We start from the raw sequence: 8,094 nt of genomic DNA, 5'->3' as shown, positions 1-8,094 counted from the left end.
GGCGGATATCCTAGGCTTGTGCTGCTGCTGGCATTGAAAGTGCAGAGGAAGAGGGAGACTGTTCTGTGAGGGCCCATGGGGCAAGGACAGGAGAAGGGTGTAAGGGCGCCATGGTCGCCAGCCACGCCCTGCACAGTGCTCCTGGTGTCACCCACCCTTCACAAGCTGCCAGGTTCCAGGCAGTATGGCAGAGAGGCGGTCGCCCCCAAAGTCAGCAGCAGAAGCATCTGGTGATGTGTCCACCTGCGTCTCCCACCCAGCCCCAGCCCTGGCTCCTCCTGCTCTCATCCTTAGATCTGTTGGCCCTTGTGCTCTCACCCAGGTGCCTACAGTTAGCAGCTTCTGCGGGGGTAGGCTGCCCCCTACATCTGCCCTGTTGATACGGGATTCAGATTCTGGAGCTTCAGCAAAGTTTTTAAAGTGGAGGTGATGGTAAGTTGGCAGGTGGAGGTTTGTGGAAATTCACTGATAGTGAAGTCAGGTTCAAGTTATCAGCTGAGAGTACGTATGGAAAAGGAGGTCTTAGTGGTTTGTGGAGGAGGTACAGAGTCACGGAGGACTAGAAGAATGAGTGGAAATGGGAAATGTTATTGAGGCCTAACTGGAAGTTGGGGATCACGAATTTATATCAAGACCAGTCAAGATGAGTGTTTTCTCCTACTGATTTCTGTTTCTTTTATCTCTTCCAAATGCGAATTCTGGAACTATAGCCCCATAGGGCGCTGAGAAGATGAGTGTGGGGGCTGGCCTGCTAGCAGCGCAGTGCAGCTTGGCAGCAGTGGCTCCACAGATAGAGAGGCCTCTTCGGGTGACCCAAAGTTGGCATAGCCCAACTCCAGGGCCTCTTCCAGACCCTGTCACTTTCCGTGCTGTTTCCAGGAAGAGACCAGCCAGGGCCGTGTTCAGATGGGGTTAGGAAGCCAATGAGGTGTGATGCAAAAGGAAGATGTGTATGCTATCAGGATGGCAGGGACCCTGTCGTTAAACAAGAAGTAAGTCTCCACTGCGTATGTTTCTGTCTATGCCACCATGAAATATTTTTAATAGTACAGCTCCTGGGAGTCAGTGATTTATGCTCTAAGATGATATGCTTATATGAGTTGGACATTATAATTTTCAGTAATGTTATGATTGGCCATTGATAGAAACATCCTGAAAGACTGACTTATGAAAAAGGGAAGGTAAAACCTACATTTGTGGGGGCACAAATAAGCATTTGAATCTATTTTTGATTAACCTAAGATATTAACATGATGAAATAGCCAGAATAGTTATAGTCAATCATGGAAACTCACCTGAAATCCTGTCCCAAACGGGAATAGTGCTTTTGTTTTTGATAAAATAAATTGTAAAATAGAAGAAGATGGTGGTGATCAAATTCTTACACAGTTGGGAAAGAGTGGATGTTAAAAGTAAGGGAAGAGGATGCGAAACAAACTGGTGATGAAACAGAAATCAGAGAAACAAGCTGGAAGGATGACAATTATGGGTCTTAGTTCTGTCAGTACAGTAGTAAACACTGTGTAGCATGGCAGTGAAAGCTGCAACTCAGAGCCACCTTTGCAGCCAAAACATAGTCTTCCATAAGAAACCTCCAGCTTGGCAACTCTGTTTTCAGAATAGTACCAAAGCAATATGTATGTATCATGTGAAAGAATTTATTACAGGTAAAAATGAAAAAGACTTAAGTACAAGCTGTCTCCTGAGAAGGTCAGCACACACCACCGTGCTCATTCGAGAAAATGGAAGTGTATCTGCTCTGTCCTTAATTTCTTCTCCTTCACTCCTGTTTCCACTACAGCCTACAGATGGAGGAGACACGAGCACCATAATCTCACCCATCAAACTTGTCCAAAAGGTGGTATCTAAGATCCCATCGTGTCATCAAATAACAGAGGAATCTGTGTTTTCTTCTGAAGAAATCTCCTTTTCCGTGTCCATCTCTTAGAAGCAGAGAAGAGAAGAAGCTCTGGGGGCGTCATCTCCAATATTCCTGACTCTCCAGCATGATGAAACCACAGGAAACATAGTAGCAAAAACTTTCCCCTTCCAAAGGCCACAGCTGGGTCCAGAAGATCTCCTGTCTGGTACCACTTCTGCATATGGCCTCCAGATAATTCTGAAGCTCTCTGTGTTCACTGCACGAATGAGTTCAGCAGAGGAAAGGATGGGAAGGATCTGGGCACCAGCTGTCTCATCAGACACACGCAGAGAGCACAGCGCTCCGCTGTGCTGCAGGAGAATGTGGACCCGGGCATCCTGCCTCTGTACTACATCCACCCAAGCCAGATACCTTCTCTACTGTCTCCAGAGGTGGATCTAAGGTCTATGTAGTCATCTTCAGGAAAACTGGTCAAAGAGTCCCCTTCAGCTTCCTCCTCCCCTGATCGGCTGACTGAGGACCTGCCATTGCATTTGAACCCTGGCGATGTGCTGATGGAAGCTGTGTTGGTGTTGTCATCCTCCAGTGACGTTGGGGAGGCCGTGATGTCCTTTCCTGAGAAGCATCAGTCCCACGGGTTGAGGCCTGGAATGTTTGAGTGTGGTGATGTCTTCCAGAAGAATAAAAAGGTCATGAAAAGAATGAAATCAGAAGGTTGGAATCACTTTTCATTGCCAGTCTCAAGGCAGCGTGCAGATACTGCAGTTGTGTCATCAGTCTGGGAAAGAAGAGTGATGTGGGAAGAAGCTGTGTGATGAGACACCTGTACAGATGGCATCCTGAAGTAGTCAGGAACCAAAAGAGCTTTCTCTGTGAAAGTTTGGCAAATTGTATGCCACCTTTGTTTCTGCAGAAAGTTCCTTCTCCAGATGAATTGACTTGGGAACAATGGTCATAAGATGTAATCAGGTTATGTTTCCTATGAATAGCAAAAAGACCTCAAAGCTGTGGAATCATTTTTCTGTTTGCTCTGCACACTGAAGTTGTGTGATTACGCTGTGTCCAGATCAGCAGAGGAAAGAAGCCAGTTACCCTGGGCACCCGTTGTCTCCTGAGACATTGCAGAGGCTCCACAGCAATGTGCTGAAACCAATGTCTCTGAGACAATGCAGTCCTCTTCTCTGGACATATGTGTGCCACTGAGCACAGAATTATTAGGACCTCCCTCCTTTGGTGGCACCAATGACATGTTTTATGATTCTCACCCAGTTGCAAAAGTAACATCACAAGTCTAATAGCTGCAATGGTCATACTTGACTTTCCGTCTTTGTAGACAATGTTGGCTCTAACAGACTGCTCCAATACTTGAAAACTCAATGTTCCTTGCCCTCCCCATCTTACTTCTCTAGAACAGGTATCCCAGGTACGTGTGGTAATGTGAAGCAGATAATTGTGTCACATCTTAAGAAAGGTGAGATTCGGATCCAATTCACTTTGGGAATAGGTATGAATAACCGGACTTAAGAGGACCTGACCATTTAAAGGCTCACTGGGTCTCCTTCGAGTTGTCAGTGTAACCACACTGTGAGGACTACCATTGGTCAGCACTTTTTAGATGTGTCACAGATTGTGGCAATAGCAGCAACAGCATTCAGAAGAAGCTAGAATGATGGTGGGATGTCTCAGATACCTCAATTGGCTTTCAAATTGGTATAATGGTGACTGCCAATCCAAGCACAGAAACGACATAGAATGAAGTACAGGAGCATGCAGTGCTTCAGCCACATGATCAACTTGATTGTATATGTGAGGACAGTAAGAGCCACAGAGTGGTGCAGAACTTCCTTAGCATTGCACAGAAGATGTGTTATTGGGTACATCAATCATTGAAAGCCAAAAAGAAGCTAGCAGAGATGCAGAAGTCATATAAATTGCCACAGCACCATTTTATTCAAGACATTCCATCCAAATGGAGGACATCATTTCATATGTTGGAATGACTCATTGAACAAGAAAGGGCAATTAACGAGATGGCAACAGAGTATAATTTGGGAGAACTGATCGCTTGTGACCAGTGGGAGGTCATCCAGTCTCTGATATGCACCAAACTTTTCCATGCTAACAGTCGGGAGATAGCCACACCAGTTTCTGCTTTAATCCAAGTCATCCCCATGATCCACATTCTCAATATAAAAATTGAGGTCCTCTTTGAGGAGACGGTGGACATGGACACCATGCTAAAGTTCTTGAAGGAGTCTGTGGTGAGCTGATTGTCCACCATCCTCCATGACCCCAGATACACATTTGCTACAGTGTTGGACCCTCATTACAAATCTTCTCTGTTTACACAGGAGGCAGCAGAACAGCAAAAGTGGGCTTCAATCAGGGAAGTATGGAAATTCTGAGTTCTATCCAGATGACATGCCTGCCTCCAATGGGTGTGATTCATAAGAATTCGTTGGAGAGGATAACTTGTGGTCACTCTTGGCCAAGATGAAGAAGAAAAATCTGAGAGCAAAGCTACCTGAGGACATGGTGCTTGCATAGTTGGCGGAGGAAGTGCTTGATAAACAGAGCTCTGAGCTGCTTGCTTACTGGAACCTCAAGAAGTCATCCTCAACAGGGCTGTCAAGTTTGGCCATCAGAGTTTTGGGCTGTCCCCCAGTTACCATCCCTTCAGAGAAGCTGTTCAGCATGCTCACTGAGAACAGTACCTTCGGCTAGTCCAGGCTCATGATGGAATATTTTTAAAAACTTATTTTTTTGAAAGCAAATATTTTCTTAATATATTTTCAGTATTGAATCTCACGATGGAGCCACCAGACTAGAGTTGCTATTGCTGCTTAGGCATTAGCAGTTGGTACAAGGGGCTGTGACTGTGCCCCGGGCCATGTATGTTACCAGACCAGACACTGAGGGTCACTCTCCAGCTTTCACCATAATGTCTGCAGGTGCCCTACTCCTACTCCTTCAGGCCAGGTATAGTGGTGTGTTTTTTAAGAAGTCTGTTAGAAATAGCTCGTCTTGTCAACTATGAAATAGGACCACTAGGTTTTAATTTGTAACTAAAGTTTTTTGAAAGTTGGGGTTTAGTAATTTGTCTTACTAGAATGGCAGAGAAAAGTAAATAATTTTATTCTGTAGGTGTTTTACTTCAAATTGGTATTATGGAGACTGACAATCCAAGCATAGGAAAGATGTTGAATGAAGGGGAGCATATGAGCATTGCCGTGCTTCAGCGGCATGATCAATTGGATTCCAGATGAGGACAGAAAGAGCCACAGAATGGTGCAGAACTTCCTGCACCATTGATTATATAAAAACCATGAATCAGGTACTGGATTTTAGTTTAGCATTGCTTTAATTGCAGCAAGACAGCTTTTGTGCCTGTCAAATAAAATCTGTAAATAGGAGGTGGAGGCCAAGCCATATGACCTTTGGAGTTTTTACTACAGGCTCTAAAGCTGTGGTCCCCAACCTGGGTACTGGTCTGCCGCCTGTTAGGAACTGAGCCATGCAGCAGGAGAGGTAAGCAGCAGGCAATTGAATGAAGCTTAACCTGTTTTTACAGCTGCTCCACATCACTCTCATCACTACCTGGGCTGTACCTCCTGTCAGATCAGTGCCAACATTAGATTCTCACAGCGTGAACCCTACTGTAAACTGCACACGTGAGAGATCTAGGTTGTGAACTCTTTATGAGAATCTAATGCCTGATGATTTGAGGTGTGGATGAGATGGTGATGCTAGTGCTAGCACTGGGGAGTGGCTTTAAGTACAGGTTATCATTCTCAGAGAGGTTTGACAGCACAGAGACCATAATAAATCAATTGCTTGCAGAGTCATATGAAAACATTATCAGTGAGGATATGTTACAATGGTGGAACAATAGAAATAAAGTGCACAATAAATGCAATGCATGTGAATCATCCTGAAATCATACCCCGCCACCAGTCCCCTGGTCCATGGAAAAATTGTTTTCCATGAAACCAGTCCCTGATGCTAAAAAGGTTGGGGATTGGTGTTCTAAAGTATGTCTCAGGGTACAGAGAATATTCTGGAAAGTAACTGTTTACTGCAACAGAGACATGGCATTTGAAAACAAAACTAAAATTAGATGTATCATGTCAGTTACATGGTTACTTGCTACCGAGAATTTTCCCTTTTCAAGTTTTATGTGGTTTGTTAACTCACAGAGCTCACAAGTTTTTAATGTGAGCTCCTTTGAAATTTGCTCCAAGTTTGTCAATTCATGCTCATTGTGTAGCCAGTGCTTAATATGACAGGTTTCCAGCAGATGATCTGCTGCTTAGTGTCTCTGCGCTAAGGAAGGTGTCTTGTAAAATGTCTGCATTGACCCACTTGTTTGTTCAAATTATGTGTAAAATTCTTTTAAGAGAAGATGGCTTAATAACAGGGAAGAAGCTCATAAAACAGTTTTAAGAATAGCCTTAGGTGTTTGGATTTTTTGTTTAATGGTAGGGAAGATTCAGCCATTGTTGGGATATTTTAGAATCCCAAGGACATCAGAATGAAGTATTGGTTGTCAGATTCTTTGAACAATTATGTCTTCATAGTTTTTGTTTTATGTTTAAAAAGGTGGTTTCTCAATCAAACCAATTAAATGTTCTGAGTTAGAAAAATAACTCATTTACCTATGACCTTTTAGAAAAGTTGCTGTTCTGTTAAAATACTATAGCTAAGCTTAATCAAAATTGCATCGCATTGGCTGTCTTGGTGTATTTATAAATGGTGAACTCAATTTCTGGAATTAAATTTATTTACAATTTTAAAAAATATTGTAATATATTATTAATGTAATTACATGAGATTTCTACTGATAAAAAGTTTAGTTCTTAATGGCTTTGTTGCAACATACATACTCATTCTGCAATCTTATTTTTAGAACTTAGAATGTTTATATAACTTCAAACATACAGTGAAGTAAGACAATACTACAAAGGATGCTTCTTAAACCCTTAACCAAGACTCACCAATTTTTAACATTTTGCTCCACTTTTTTTTATCATTTGCTTTGTAACTCTTTACAAACATACTTTATTTTTTACCATTTGAGAGTAAATTGTATACATAATCACCCCTAAGTGTGTATTTCCTAAGAATGATTCTTTTACATAATTCGAGAATAATTACCAAAATCAGAAAACTTAACATATATACAAAATAATTACGAAATTCACAGTCCATATTGAAATTCTACTGTTTATCTCAATAGTCTCCTTTGTAGTGTCCCCTACACTGTGGTTCAGGACCCAATACAGGATCACACATAACACTTACAGTTTCATATTAGAGAAAAAACTAATTCAGCCTTTTTGCAGGGGCAAGGAGAAGAGGATCTTTCATGATCTTTAAAACTGTGAGGAGTAAATTGCTAATTATTTATAAAATATTCCTTTAGTTTGTCTTTGTCTGACATTTTCTCACAGTTAACATAATTCTTGGTGAGTTTGTGATTAGCCTCCTAATGTATGGTTGTATCATAATTTTTTTTTTTTTTTTGAGACAGAGTCTTGCTTTGCTGCCCAGGCTAGAGTGAGTGCTGTGGTGTCAGCCCAGCTCACAGCAACCTCAAACTCCTGGGCTTAACCGATCCTACTGCCTCAGCCTCCCGAGTAGCTGGGACTACAGGCATGCAGCACCACGCCCGGCTAATTTTTTCTATATATATTTTAGTTGGCCAGATAATTTTTCTATTTTTAGTAGAGACGGGGTCTCGCTTTTGCTCAGGCTGGTCTCCAGCTCCTGAGCTCAAGCGATCCACCCACCTCGGCCTCCCAGAGTGCTAGGATTACAGGCATCAGCCACCGTGCCCGGCTGGTTGTATCATAATTTAACCATTTATATTGAATCGTTATATGGTTTGGAGGGCTTTTTTTTTTGCTGCTAAAAATAGCAGTGTGATGGTCATGTTAACTCAAAACTTTGCCTACATGCTTAATTTCTTTCCTTAGAATAAACTTCTACAAATGGAATTGCTGATTTATAGGATGATATTCCTTTATATGGTGTGTTTTGATACTGACAGATAACCTCATTTGAGAGTTCAGCAGTGAGATAGTTTGCATGAACCTTTGTTAATTTGGGGCTCACTTGCCAAATCAATGCTAGTAGGTAACAGAGTGAGTGTTTAAAACCATAAATTTAGTTACACTCTTCTTTCTAATCACAAGGGGTATTTGATAAATTTG

At 42.2% G+C, this 8,094-nt stretch overlaps 1 long non-coding RNA gene across 1 annotated transcript; it reads left to right on the top strand.

The window, feature by feature from the left end:
- The first annotated feature begins 250 nt into the window (after positions 1-250).
- On the top strand, positions 251-1,998 carry LOC123629823. Its single transcript, XR_006732303.1, has 3 exons — positions 251-432; positions 880-992; positions 1,802-1,998. It is a non-coding gene; the product is annotated as an uncharacterized LOC123629823 (long non-coding RNA).
- Positions 1,999-8,094: the final 6,096 nt, after the last annotated feature.

Source organism: Lemur catta, unplaced genomic scaffold (assembly GCF_020740605.2).
Source record: "Lemur catta isolate mLemCat1 unplaced genomic scaffold, mLemCat1.pri scaffold_47_ctg1, whole genome shotgun sequence".
Lineage (NCBI taxonomy): Eukaryota > Metazoa > Chordata > Mammalia > Primates > Lemuridae > Lemur > Lemur catta.
The sequence above is the reverse complement of the archived record's forward strand: the minus strand, read 5'-3'. Positions and strand labels throughout refer to the sequence as shown.